Here is a 16,132-nt window from a genome sequence, read left to right as displayed (position 1 = left end):
AAACGTGATTTTAAATTTCAGTGTTGGCCTCTTCCTAGTCAACTAAACCTGTACCTTTTTCTTGTCAAGAGTTATTGCATTCTTCTGAAGAGACCTAAAGGGGCCACAGCGTTGAGGTGGGAATATTATGATCATAAGAATCATGGTAATGATGAAGATGACTGCAGTCTTCCTCCTTAGGCCGAATGACTGTTTACATTACGTCAGAAGTTCCTGTTGTGTTGGTGCCAGAGTGATGAGACCGGATGGGTGTAATCCGGGCTGACACTCGCCCACATCTTGTTTCCGCAACTCCATAGCTCACATGCACACACACACACACACACACACACACACACACACACACACAGAGGCAGACCGACAGCAGGAGCACATAGGGAACAAAACAAATTGTAAAGGAAAGAGAAAGAGACAGACACAGAGAGAGAACAGAGTTGCACAAACACAAGGGAGATGCAGTTTTGCTGTAAGTTGTTTTGAAAAATTCAATTTTAACAATGCTACGACAAATCAGCGTGATTTGGTTAAAGCTAACACAGCTGCAGCTGCAGATTTATTATGCTTTATAATGCAGCTCATAAAATTCAAAAAAAGCATCTCTCTTTTCCAGATGCAGGAAAGAAGGCGAGGATAGATAAGACGCACTGTTTACAGAAGACAAAAACACAAGGGTGATAATATTTCTCTCATAGACCACTCGTCAGAACCTGATAGCATCTACCATGGCTCCCCGGGAAATGAACTCTTCTCTGCGCTCTCCTTCCCCCACTTCCTATCTCCTCAGCCTCCTTAACGCTCCTTCCAAATCCCCGATGGCCAAGCATAGTGCTTCTCTGTTTCAGGAAGGATATTCCAATCAGAAAACACAAATAAATGGTTGGAAGATCACTGCTCTGGTTTCCTGTTGCCTCTGCACTTTCTGCTCCCCTCCCCCGCTGAAACCACTCGTAGTCAACACTGGAGGAAGAAATGGATCAAGTTTCATCTTGGGATCACATGGACATCGAGCAGACACATAACAAGACCCAAATCCTCAAGCCCTGCTAGTGGCCCCTAGAGGCTACAGTGGTCATTACACACAACAGATTAAACGCGTTGGACAGAACCAGCTGATGGAGGGAGCTCTGGAGCAGTGGTTCTTAACCTTATTGGAGGTACTGAACCCTGCAAGCTTCATCAGTGCATTCACCGAAACCTTCGTAATTGGAAAAATAAAATATGATTTCTTCAGAACATAGGCATATATTTTATTAGTGCACAAAATGAACCATGCATCAGTTGCACACAAAATCACTGTGTTCAAAGGACACAACCAACAAAACATGAATTTCACACAAAAACATAACTCAATGAATATTTACTGCAAATCAATGTGACTTTTGCTGTTGCCTTTCAGATGGGTACAAAGCCGAGAACAGGCAGAGTAGCCTTTTCATCAAATCTGGCTCTCTTCACCTTGAATTCAGCGAGCGTTGTGTTCTTGTATTTCCATGCAGCTTTAGGAAGTGTTCCTTTAGTTTTGCCGGTGCTAGACTAGAATTGCTCAACTTGGCATTGCAAATCATGCATTGAGGACGCTGACTCCCATCACGTTCCTTTATACATGTGAATCCATATTGTACGTATTCGTCCAACCACTTTCTTTTTTTGCTCGACATAGTTAGTATGAAGGGATTGAAAGATTAAAAGAAAATCACAAATGACGTACAATCACAACAGCCACAAGTCGACTACTGAGCGCACCAAGTTCCTGATCACGCAATGTGGCGTGATCAGCTGCAGCCAATGATGGCCAAGTGGACGTGACGTCACGAATAACACTGGTGGCTGAATTTATCTAACACGGCGAAGAAAAATTGTGTGTTGCCAATTTTTTGACGGCCGACAAAAACGGCCCGACATTGCTAGTGTGAACCGGGCTATACTGTGTGTGTCTTGACCCCTGCCGAACCCCGGAGAGTGACTCAACGAACCCCTGGGGTTCGATCGAACCCAGCTTAAGAACCACTGCTCTGGAGGATGCTGCTAATGGCAATACACATTGTTAATATTAAAATACTGGTAATCGCAGCTTTAACAAAATTTGTGTACTTGCCCTAAGCTTCACCAAACCTCAGCTATAGATTTGACAGATCATTAAACACAAATGTTTCAAACAATTACACGTGTTGTATTTGAAGTAACTGTAAAAACTTTTAGAGTATTTATTTAGTACCAACTGATTTAGTATCAGAAAAAACCTGATATCATGAAACTGAGTTTTGGTTACTGGTTTGATTTTAAGCAGAAGAAAATGAGAATGATAAATATTTAATACTTTCACAGAAACCCAGACTTTTCGGTTGGCTGTTTGACCTTCCATTCAAGAAAGCTTTCTCTTCTCTGAAGTGGTTCAGTTGTTCACACACTGCATCCACACTGTTAATGGTGCATATATTAGCATAACTATGATTGGTTTTGTTTACGCATTGAGCAGAAATGAAAAAATATCTATTCTTATGTGACTAACATTTCATCAACTGAAACTCCCACCTGAGCAGCAGTAGAAATATTTCTTCTGTTGACTGAATGGCGCAGCAACCCTGACAACACCATGCTCTCTGATCGACCATCGGATACTGTTAAATAGACTGGAAAGTTAAAAGGGGGAAGGTAAAAACAGACAGTGATAAGCTAGTTTGAAGATGCAGGTTAATCCTTTCTTCTTTTTCCTGTTTTGATTTCCGTGTTATTTGCAAAATATGAATGAAAGAGAGATGAAATTAAGATAGCGAGCTGCGAGCAGACCAACATCTTTCCAAGATATCCAGGATCTGTAACACCTTCACACTCTGCTGGCTTTGAGGCCATAAAAGAGAAGTGGGAAAGTAGTTGAGAGGTAAGGGTGAGGTAGGATGGTGGAAATGAGTTTGGTGCAAAACCTTTTACTAGCTTGACAGTTTTGCAGCAGCCAACCGTGGAACAGGCTGCTGCCTGCCATGTCTTCTGGAGGTTAGATAAGCCTTGCATCTCCAACTCACTAACAGCCCCTGGATGACAAGATGCTGCGATAAACAGATATTACCACGTCTGCAGCTGCAGGGCTGCTGTTTGATCGATGGAGGTGAAAAAATCAAGCTCACATCCACAGATGATTTGCACAAAAAATGGGCAATGACACCTGTTTGGCACGTTTTTCCTTTCCTCTTTTTAAAGTAATCGCTATAAATCTCGCACATTATCATCCGGGCCTGAAACTGAGCCACTTCAGAAAGTGGAATATGGATGAGCAGCTTCCGATGATGAAGGCAGGACTGCAGAAGATGAGATCCAGCAGATCACAGGAATGAATATTGTAACATTCCTTGATCATTTGAATATGATTGTCTTATCTCCCTCTGCTCTGCATATGTAATTTGCTCCGATGCCGACAAAACTTACTGTAAGTCTCCATTTTCCTGACAAGGAGCGGTTGTAGCTGTCTCCATTTTTGTATCCACCTTAATTAACAATATGACTCTTGTCAGGGGTAAAGGCGGAATCATGTGATGCTGTTGAATCAACAACAGTCAACAACTGTTTACCTACTGTTTTTACCTCAGAGGTTATGTTTTCATCTCCATTTTGTCGTCTGTTAGTTTGCAGTATTGCACAAAAACTACTGGACGGATTACTACCAAACTTGGTGGAAGCATGTGGTATGGGTCAAGGAAGAATTTATATGTGTCAAAAGTATAATGTGACTATTTTACATTTTCTATTCATGTAATGAAGATACGTTGTTAATTTACATATTTGTGCAAATCACAAACACGTCACTGAACGAATCAGTCAAATCTTCACAGGCAACATATTTGTTTTCTGTGAAACGATCTTATTTTGTTGTTCCATATCTACTGGCGACTGCAGTGATATTCTTTGTGTACACCTCCTGTGTACACACTGAGCACTGAGGCTACTGCTCCTGCTCTGCAAACGTGGTGCTCGAACTCGGCTGTCTAGTAGAAGTCAAAGAAAGAAACTAAGAAATAACTTTATAACTGCAGGAAAACAAGAGCTTTTCAATACCCTATGAGAAGACACAAAGTGAAAAATCAATTCTATTTGAACACAAGTGATCCTGCGGCCAAACTCATGTGAGTGACAGCGCGGAAATTCGCATCCGGTTTGGCATTAGAGAAAATCAGTAAATAGTTCAAACAAAATGTATTTAATTGTACATTTCACACCTTGAAACACTTTAGTTTAGACTTTAGTTAACATATGGGAATATGGGTTTTCCAGTAAGGTGTCATTGTTACTGTTTGTATATAAATTTGTTTTTCAGCTTTACAATAAATAGTCAATTGCAGTAGGCTTTTAATTGCGGTCACTATAAAGCATCCATGTCCACCTGTTCCACCTGTTGGTACTATGAAAGAAAGTACCCACATAGTGTAGTTGACCTTCCAGAACCAGTAAACTTTTAACTTGGTCAGTAGTAAGAGGATTGTGCTTCCAGCTTGCTCATGTTTTTTGGGAGTTGGTCCATTAACATCACAACCAGTCCCGACAGTGCAGGCAATGCTGTTACCAAGGAAACAGTGAGACACTTCGAAGCATCTCTTCAGAAATGGGTTTCAAAGCATGACAGGGTGGATCAGATTGGTGCGGCTGGATCAAGCCTCGCTGTGAGCGCACTCAGACAAGCCTGGCAATGAGTCTCAGTCCCTGGGTTTAGTTCAGAGGAATTTCGATTATGGAAAATCCATTTCCTGTTAACGGGTCAGATTAGGTCAGGCTGGATTTCCAATCTTTGTGGATCAGCTTAAAACTGACACTGACCTGCTCCTGACGAGGCATCACGGCTGCTAACACCACTATCACTGTCACCATTATCATCACTGTCCCGCCGTCGCTGTACATGCTGTACCGCACATGCAGCAGTATCACTTAGTTATTTGTTTCACTTTAAAAGATTCAAAGTGACTGACATCAACATCTTAAAATCTGAATTATGGTATCTGTTACGACCCGGCTTGTCAGGGATGAGGTGGATTTTGGTTATAAAGTTTATTTTGTTATAATATTTGGTTTAAGGATTGTAATCACAACACAGGTAGTGAACTAACAGAAAAACAAACCGATGGGTGCTATTTCAAATCAAAGACACATTATGTAACAAAATGAGGACTCTTAACAAGAGCTGCACAAACAACCTAAACAAGACAACTGGTTCAAATCAAGAGACGAACAAAAATAGCTCCCCGCTCCTAATGTCTCTTAACATGCAAGCTTTAAACAAACAATTCTGAGTCTGGCCTGACTCTCAGGCAACAGAAACAAGTGTCTCACAACAACAGCGGGCGTAGTATAAATACAGAGCTAAAGTGGCTAGCTGTTCACACACAACTACAGCCGCCACGGCTGACCAGCTGGACAGAATTTATACTGCCAGCCTTAAGTGATTCATGATGATTGGAGGCTTGGGGTTGATGCCGCTCCAATCCGGATCCTTGTCTCCAACACCAGTCAGGAAGGAGGAGGAGCATCTGCCAGGCTTCCACCGGACACAGAGAGACACAATACACACTAACATGGACAGGGGACGGTTACAGCCGTAACAGTATCCATGTTGCGCTCCTGTGGATTCAATAAATCAAAACCCATGTAGTTGTGCATGGTATTTATCTACCTGATGATCCATGTCATAACTGATCACCTGACAAAGCAATGGATGATGAGCCAGGTGCAACAGGTGTTGGCAGGATGACAGATAAATCCGAGAATGTCTTGTAAATGTTACAGGATTAAAAGATTGAAGATTATATATTTAAAATATGTAAAAACTGTGCCACATCTATTACTGTGAGTAAAAAGTCTAAGGGGCATCAAATCATTACTTGCTAAGATATTAAAATGAATAGACTGTCTCATCATAGTCCCATAATCATTTCACGACGGGTTTCACTTTATGGGTTCTGTGCAGTTTTATAAAGAATAATCAAATTCATATTGCATGAATATTGCCTTTTCTTATTGCTGTTAAGAAATTGGAGACAAACTTGATGTGCATGAGCAAAAGTAAAAGAAAGGTAATTTGAATGGGATCAACACATCATCATCAAGTTTATGAAATGTCACAAATTACCCTTTAATGTGCTAAATGTGTTGAATCACCAACACAAGAACTTATATTAAAAAAAGGAGATTTTGTCTATGTTGTGTTTACAGCCTGTTTCTGCTTCCAATTAGCCAAAAATAATTTATGCAGGTTTAAATTTAATCAAACCTTATAGCTCACACTGTACGATTTGTAACCCTAGTTTCAGAAGTCAGTGAGAAAAAGCCCAAGCTCAATGCCAACTCAGGGTTCGATCATATCGTTATGTGTGAACTCTTCAAAGACGTGATTCTATCAGGCTAAATATTAAGAAGAAGCGGTAACAGAACAGGGTGGAGATGATGAAGGTACATGTAGTGGTGAGGTGCCCCACGATTTGTGCTAATTGCTTTTATGCAAAGAACAATATAATTGGATTTAGTAGTTGGCAAAGTTGGAGTATAAGCCGCACAAAGTATAAAAAGTGTGTAATTAAAATGTTATGTTACGTCCTCCAGCCTGACTTGTCATTCCGTGAGCAGAATGAAAAGTGTGGGTGTGTGTTGATGATGTATCTAACACGGCAAATGAAATGTCGTAGAAATTAAAAAAATAATAATAATAATATTGAAATTATCAAATCTACGTGATCTCCCCTTGCATAACTCTCCCGTTCCAAGCATGGAAGAGAACATACGTTGGCCTTCAGGTAACATAAAAATGCAAAAGGACCTCTCCAGAGCCCGTGTTGGTCTGTGGGCTACTAGAATAAAGGTGTTGCAACATGTCAGACTCCATGCATGAAGACCCGATCCTTATGTCCTCTGTCCAAAGGCGACAAAATCTGCCAACTACAAGTCTAAAGGTCACTGATCAACATGTTGTATCTTTCTTTGTTTAATTCAAACAAGAAAGTGTTTAAAAAAGTGTAAAAACACAAGTTTGTAACAACGAGCTTGGTTATGTCCATTGTATCTCTCGACGAGTAGCCATTGCCAAGCAACCCCACTGCTCTCTGGGTTGCTTTCATGAACAAAAGGCTCTATTCTTCCTACTTACCTGCTTTGACAACAAGTGCCAAACACCAGTTTACCTGCTGTCACCATGGCAGTCACCGATTTGCATGGATTGCAATTTCAATTCCCTGCCTGGGAAAGATCTGATGCAAGTGACGGCGGAAAAATGAGTCCCTTCTGAATTACTGTAAGCGTGTGTGAGGTGAGAAGCCGACTCTTCTGGGGTCAAGTCTCCATCGTGAGACATCACTGTGCCCCGGGCATGTTCCTGGTTAGAGGTGGCATTTTCTTTCCTCATTATTGCCGCCCACACATCCTCAACTGGATGGAAGGAGATTCAAGGAGATGAGGAGTGATGTAATGTCTTGTGACATGCCATCCTCGACGGCGTGACCAAGGGTGTAGGCCACAGACACGAGTTCCAATGCAATCACACTCGTACACACACATACACACACACACACACTCGCATGCACAGCTGGGAACCACAGTGTCATGCAGCAGAAACACAAGCATGTGATGAATAGGTGTAATTTGTAAAGCACAGACGAACTAGAATTACACCAACCTACACTAATACCCTACATCAACAATAAACAATGACATGTAGCCTATAGGATCATCAGTGACAATGACACTAATCAAACACAGCAAATGTTGTTCTTATTGTTCTGATGAGAAATCACATACATACTAATTTGTATATTTTGCCAAACAAACTGTTTTCTTTGTGTTCGAGCCTCTTGTTCACATGCAAATGGAATTTCAGTCACTAAAACTGATTCTTACAAACACCTTCCAAAGTGGTGATTTTTAAAACCTCCGGATTCCGTGTCTCCGTACTGTACATGTAGAACGGAGCTTTTGGGGAAGCACTGTCACCACTTACTTTGTGCTTGCACACTGTCGTTTGGATCACAGCGTTCTCTTCTGGTATTTGACAGATCGTTGATGTAGACTTTATCGCCACCTTTTGGCCCAGCATGCTTATTTGAGAATTCATAGTCATTGTTATTGTAGTGACAAGATTAGCCATAGCTTATTATTAAATACGGCAATTTCCATGGACATCATGACAACGCGACCAATGTGTGCGGAAGCCTCTGCGGCACACAAAATACTTAGTTGCTGAGCACTTTTAGTCAGCTTTTATTTTCTTATACTCATTTATTTACTTACTATTTAAAATTGTGTTGCATAAAATTGATATGTCTGTTTAATTTGCCATATGTTGTTTCATGTGCCTACATAAAAATGACCATTAAAGGAATCCAATCTAATCTAACTAGTGTTGTAGGTCAATGAAAACTACTAGCGTCACTTTGGATTGTTTAGATAATCCAACTGGGAAACATACTGCTCAGTGAGATCCTCAGACTGCTGTCAGGTTCAAGTGTAGGTTAACAACACTGTCAAGCTATCATGGCTATGATAGCCATCATTCTACCATAAACACAATAATTATCTGTCTTTGTTATTTAATATTTGGCATAAGTATATATCTCTTTACTATCATACAAAGTTTGAAACTAAAGGTTGTCTTATACTTGATGAAAGAAATTGCTGTGGTAAATATAGCTGACAGATTTATTTAAAAAGACACAAAACACCAATATTGACGTTTGCCACCCTCCTTCGGGCCCTTCCAGTGTTGCCTTTCCTTAAAAATCGATAGTTGACCCTTGGCCCAGTATCTGACTTTCAGCTTGACTTTGGTGGGACTTCCAACCATAAGACTGTTAATGTTAAAGCCGTTGGCACTTCAAGTTAAAAACCTCTAATCCTCAATGACAAGGATGGTAATTCTGCATCCCACAAAACAACAACGAGCTCAAAAGTCATTTAAATCAACACACAAGCATAATATATGCAAAATTTAAATATTCCCCCCTCTTGGATCCAGCAGTTGGTACAGCACTGGATCTGGTGGTAACAGCAGCAGACTGTTCAAGTTCTCAAGAGATGTGTTCATGTCCTATCAGAGTTATCTAATGTTAAATTCCTGTGGACTGTAGAGTAGAAAAGAAAAACCTTCCATGACAACCTCTCAAGGCTAATTTATGCTGCTTTTACATACAAAAATAGATACATCCTTTTAATGCTGTAACTGTCACAGCCCACATACTTCCACGTGTCCGTTGCATAGACATGGTTGTTTCTGACAATAACAAACATGTAGGGGGAGGTTGTGATAACGCAATTCTCTTCAGAGGCATAAGCGGCCATGTCTATGGCCCTGGGCAGAGTAACAACCTAATAGATGCATGTAGTTTTGTAAGTTATGTAATTGTTGAAAGCATGTATGGTCCTTTAGAGGTAAATGTAAGGAGAAATATATTTACAGACTATGACATCTCACATCTGGCATTGTTAAATGCCCGAAAATGGCATTGCAAATAGTAAACACACAGTTTGCCACTGGTGTTGACAGCCCAAGGTATTTGTCAGCCATTAAAACCACCATTTACAGGAGAGCAGCACTACTGCTTTACAGTTAGGTAAAGGTGGACTTAGGTAAAGGTGGACTGTTAGGTAAAGGTGGACTGTAAAGGTGGACAGTGAAATGCAGAACTGGATCAACTAGTTAAATACCTTATGATTAAACATTAGTTTGAGTCTCTGAAATCTAAATAAGTGTACAAAATTAATTACACAGTCACACATTGAGGACACACACACACACGCACGCACGCACACACACACACACACACACACACACACACACACACACACTTTCCTGTATCTTGTCTCTTTCCACCGGTGTTTGCAGAGGTGGAAATTTCTTAAATAATTTATGCTGTTAATAACCAGCTCAGTCTCTGTGCATTCACATATATGACTCACTAGATCAATGTGAAGAGGAAGTGACTATTCCTTGTAAAGTATCAATAATAACACAAAGGCTATCAATCTGGGTTTTTGATTCACCGAGAGACTCAGAGAGGAAGTGCATGTGTGAAGGATTTACAGCTTTAGGTTCATTCGAAAGAGAGGATTCTCTCAAAGCCTGAAACAGGTGCCACTGTCAGAAATTCATTACTTTGCTTTGAAGCAATAGCTTGTGGGATTTGGAATGCTAAGAAAGACATGAGGCCTCTAAGTGAGATAACAATTTGACTGTTTGGGCACAGTCTGTAAAATAAATTATAATATGCACAACAACTGACAATATACAGGGGAGAAAGAGAGAAAATGGCAATTTATTTGCCCACTGCACCAACAACTATAAAAATCTTCCACTCTTACTAACAGCAAATGAGCTCCAAAAATCTCTCTTGATAAAACACATTTTCTTTGATATTAAATAAAAAAAATATGTACAACAGAAGAAAGACACAAGGAAACTTCACCTTGAGTAGCTCAGTGGCTGTGTAGTGTCATCATCCATTTCTAACTCATTCCTTAATTTATATTAACAATTGTCATATATTTAAAGAGACACGTTGGCAATTTCACTCATCAAGATCAATTAATAAGTTGTGGGGAATACTGTAGAATCAACGACAGCAATTGTATAATGTCCTGTGTGGCATGGAAGCTTTTTGAAATCAAAGCAGCCATTGTCAATATTTCTACAATGATTTGAATTATTACCCAGATCTACAGCTCTCCTCGGCTTTATTGAGCTTCTTTTGAGTTTCAGCTCAAAGTTTAGTTGTTTGACCTGTAGCTTTAGAGTTTTGGTTATCATCAGACGCAGCGAGCATATGTTTGAGTGAAAAGGCTCCAAAACCCCACTCGACCTGCACAGCAACTGTGGACGTGGCTCAGCGAGCGGCTCCATGTGAACCAGGGAGAGCAGATTGGCACAGCTGAGACTATAGTTGGCCAATTGACTCTCCCTGGATTCAAAAGGCAGCAGGAGAGCTGCCAGGGGCGGAGACTTCATGAGAGACTTCATGAGAGACAGAGCGGAGCTGCAAAGCTGGACGCCAGCAGAAACTGCTTGACTATTGTGAGTTTATTTTTGATATAATAAAGAATGCTGAAAAGCAACTTCCCGGTGGCATCGGACATTGCGGAACAACTGGCAACTAAAGAGATAAAAAATGTTACGCCTGAGAAATTATGTTGTTGTGGTTGTCCATATGAACAAACGCACATTTGTTCATTGTCCACTTAGACTCACGTATGAACTGAATAGAATTTGGTGGTCAAAGGTGAAGGTCCCTGTGTCCTCACAAAGCACATTCTTTGCCTTGTGAACACAGTATCTCAAGAACACCTTGAGGGAATTTTTCATATTTGGTAAAAATATTCAATTGGACTCAAGGATGAACTGATCAGATTTTTGTGGTCAGAGGACTTCCTGTTTTTTGTGAACTTGATATATGAAGAACTCCTTGAGGGAATTTCTTCAAATATGGTGCAAATGTTCAAGGGACACATGGACGAACCGATTCGAATTTGATGGTCATTTGATGCAGTGAGTGAATGGTGTGTGACAGAAAAAGCGCTGTGTGTAGAAGCGTGTTGAAGAAAAACTAGAAAATCACTATATAAATACAGACCTTTTTAAATAAAGTTCACCAAACCACCCTAGAGGTTACTGATATGTCGAGGTTTTCATAAATTGAATAATGTTTGTCAGGTTTTTTTCGACCAACCTGTCCTGTTTTGTCTTGTAGACTCCACAGATTGTAACACTGAATAAGTAATGCATTATGGGGAGTGTAGGAGGCCATATAACAAACTGGTTTCACAGTTATTATTTTTTATTATTTTCTGGCCATTTTTTTTTCCAATACTATATCACATTAGTAGCCCCTTAATCCACATCCTCAAGGACAGGGTTTGTGTAATCCTAAGTGTCACACATACTTTTAACTGTATAAAAACATGTTATAGGTTATTGTATATTCAAATAGTATGTGTAATGTGTACCTGGAATATCCAGTTGTTTAAGTGAGCAACTGAGATATTTCTCCATGACCGGCACTTACCTAATCCACCAGTGCGTCATATCCCCAGCTAAAAGAAGCAAGTCAGGCTTCTAAAATAGGACACATTTGTAGAGCATGGTAATCGATACAATCACCTAACAAAGAACACGGCATGGTACATGTCAGCCCACCAGCGTCTACGTATCAAACACTCACACAAAGACCTAAAGGAGAAATAATCCTGGGACATTAATCCCACCATCCCTCTACAAGTGGGAGATGTTGAGTAATTCCAACCTACAAACTGTGGATTTATGGGAAAATCTACAAACACATGTGACACACACGTTCAGCAGCACAGCCTACTGCACTGTACACATGCACATGGACATGCTCGAAGGCTTATACACACACATACATACACACATACACACCACCAACACACACAGGGTTTACTGTAATCTGTGGCCGGCCGCCTCAAGCACTGTTATAGTCATGCTGCTTTTCCTGTGATGCAAACACTGTAAGACAGGAATACACCTCTTAGAGAAAACATGCATATATTCTGTACACACGTGAAAATAGAAATACACCTATGGACTGTATACGTCAAGCCTCGTTCCTCCTATGTCCTCGTTTGATCCTTCTTTCTCTCTGTCATCCGCCTCATATACAAATCCTTAGTGTGGTTGTGTGGGAGTATCCTCACTTACGCGACACGATCTGTCATCGTGTCCATCTCTTTACATGTATGCATATAAGCGTGGCTCCTTGTATTCCCTAGCTTCCTGAGTGTGTGAGTAAACGTCTCGCAGCCCTCTTGGCAGCTGATGGGAGAGCTAAATCTGACTCTCGTTCACTCCTCCATCAATCAGAGGCAGAAAACGAGAGCTGAGAAAAACCTCTGACTACGTTATCACAATGTGCTGGAAGTCGGGGGAGGGGAGCAGGACTAATCCTGGACCGCTAAATGTGTCTTGTGTGTGTGTGTGTGTGTGTGTGTGTGTGTATGTGATGCCTGTGTTACACATTGGGACACATGATGACTGTGTGCGTGTGTCTCTCAGAATTTGTACATGTGCATTAATGCCCGTGTGTATGTGGTTTGATGCCTGTGCAATCGAGATGTGTGTGTCTTTCTCTTTCTCTCTATGTGTGTGTTTGAGCGTGTGTGAGTGTGTGTGCGTGTGTGTGTGCACGTGTGGCTTTGTGTGTCTGAGTTTGTCCAGGCTTGTTGAGATTCTACACAGTGTGCAGACAGACTTCTGGCACAGTGACACCTGGTCATGCCACAGAACGTCAACCTTTGAGAGGCCTTTCTGACAGCCTGACACCAACAAAAACACTTATACACTGACACACACTTGCACACACCACAGACACACAGCCTTTGTCTATGGTCTGATTCCATTGACATTTTAACTTTACTTTTAGATGTTGGTTAATCTTTTTTTTCACACAGAATAAAATGTATGATCACAGTCCTACTCACCACACAAGTTTTTATGATTTAGGCACAGGTACATGTATTTGTTATATGAAAAACAGTGTAAATGCGAAATAAGTGAAATTCACTCCTTTTCATAGCCCGAGGCTGTGTCCTTGTTATTCTTGTTTATTCACAATAAAAGTCCGAACCCTGAAGATATTCACTTTACTATCATGTATTAAAGCAGCAAATTTGAGAAGCTGTAAACATTCTGCATTCTTGCTTGAAAACCAGCTGGACAGATAAATTATTGATAAATTATAGATTTCTTTACATATTTATATCAACACATGAAGTGCCACCGGTGTGTACGATTTAGGTGAAAGGGATCTATCTAATTAAATAGAAAATAATCCGTGTGATGTTTTCACTAGTGCGTTTCATCTAAATTGTATGAATTGTTGTTTTCTTTACCCTCTAATGGGCCTTTTATATTTAATTTCTTTATTTAAATCCAGAGCAGGTCCTCTCTACGGCGGCCGCCAGGTTTTTTACAGTAGACCAAACTGGACAAACTAAACACCTTTTGAGTTTTTATGACAACTGAAGGCTACCACAGGTTCTCTTTCATGTTTGGAAGGGGAGGGGTGATGTGAGGGGTGTTCAGCTGCAACATGCAACTTCATCGATACATTACACACACTGAACCTTTAACTTTATTCATCCTGTCACTTGGAATAATCCAGGAAGTTAGAATTAGCCTTTAGCCAGCTCAGTGGTTACTTTGGCAATCTGCAATTAAAATCTTTCAGTCCTTGTCAAGTTCGGTCAATTGATTTAACCAGATCAAAAGCAGATGACATCACACCCCCTGTTGGGTCGTTACTGTATAACTAATTTGTGCTATAAACAATGTGAATCATATGTAGGAGCTGATTTTCCCTGAGGTGTGAACAGAGTTCTGCAGAAGAACAAATGTAGTACGGATGAAAGCAATTCTGTCTTGACAACACATGCACCTCGGAAGTTGTCTTCAGTCGGAGGAGCTTCACATTAGGAAGCAAAGGAAGGACGTAATTAATATTCTCGTCACTGAGAGGAAGTTTGCCAAGTTGCAGAGCATCAAAGCGAAATCAATCTGAGCCTCCACTGTACGTTCCAGGGCTCAGGTCCAATGTAATAAAATGGAGGTATTTATCACCCGGGCCCTCACTGTATATCCTCTGCAGCAACGCTGTTCATCTGTCTCTTTCTGTCGCTCTCTACCTCACACACAAATATCACCTTCATCTGACACAGACTCTGCGCTCAGTCCCATCCCAACAAATACTAGATAGCATGAATGATCACATCATGTAGTAAAGGCAGAGAACACTTCCACTTTCACACATTCTACATTCCTATCCTCAAAACCACCCAGTGGACAGCAATGTTAATGAATTACATAGGCGATGTGTTTTCCATTTGCTTTTTAGTAGGTGTAAGTTTAAATATTCAAAAACAACAGTTTAAATGCATAAAAAATAAAAAATATTAGTTATTATGGTTATAATAGAGTATAATGGTCCAGGAGGAATCAAGTATTACATTTAATATATGTCATGTTCATGTTCAATGATTTAAAAAACAAAAGCTATTTCATGTGCTAAAAAGCATGACAGTCTGATATCATAACAATATCACAATCTATGCTTCAAGGGAAATCATAACAAATAATACAATAAAAAAAAAAAAAACTCCCTCTCACCCCCCTATTTGGGGGGGTGGCATTGTCTTTCTCAAGCTGGGGTCCTCTACCAGAGCCCTGGGAGTTTGAGGGTTCTGCGCAGTATCTTAGCTGCTCTGGACTGAAGCTTCAGATGTTGATCCTGGAATCAACAGCCCCCAGTGCTCCTATTACCACGGGGATCACATTAGTCTTGACCTTCCACATTTCTTCCAGCTTTTCTTTCAACCCCTTTTCAATCTTTTCCTGTTCCTTCTTTCTGTTGTTGCTGTCAGCCGGTATTGCCACATCTACTATTACTGCCTTCTTCTGCTGTTTATCGATCACCACTACGTCCGGTTGGTTAGCCAGTTGTTGTCTGTCAGTCTGAAATCTGAAATCTGGGATTTGTGCACTTTTAATCTATACTGGGTGTAGATGTTCCTGTACACTATTCCGGCTACTTGGTTGTGCCTTTCCATATACGCTGTTCCAGCTATGCTGGACTGTCTCAGGGGCGTCTTTGCACAGTCTGCACCTTGGGTCTTGTCTAATGTGGTAAACCCTGTCCTCTAAGGCTCTTGTTCGTAGGGCCTTTTCCAGTCCTGCCATGATTAACGCTTCTGTGCTGTCGGTCAGTCCAGCATTCTTCAGCCATTGGTAGGTCTTCTTGATATCAGCCACTTCCTCTATAAAAAAGAGGAGATAGATTCCACAAATATATATAATGTATATACAATTAAAGATGTAGCCACTGTCCCTGCTCATGAATATTCAGCATTATTCTCCAGGACAAGAACTGCAGACAATGTTGATATTTAAATTCTCTCTTCCAACAAATTAGGAGAGAATTGTAATTCCGAATTGCACAAAGAAAAAGTGGAGCTGTAAACTTAATGTAATACAGCTGCTGACTCTATTTTCAACCAAAAAACTGTGATTTAGACAGCTAAACTTCTACTGTAATAAAAGGATTGTTTCTTTTTTCTTCACCCTTTCATTCAGTCGTTTTTTCTCGCTCTCTCCACCCTTGTCTAA

The sequence above is a fragment of the Hippoglossus stenolepis genome, chromosome 1 (assembly GCF_022539355.2).
Source record: "Hippoglossus stenolepis isolate QCI-W04-F060 chromosome 1, HSTE1.2, whole genome shotgun sequence".
In the NCBI taxonomy this organism is placed as follows: Eukaryota; Metazoa; Chordata; class Actinopteri; order Pleuronectiformes; family Pleuronectidae; genus Hippoglossus; species Hippoglossus stenolepis.
Note: the sequence above shows the minus strand (reverse complement) of the source record.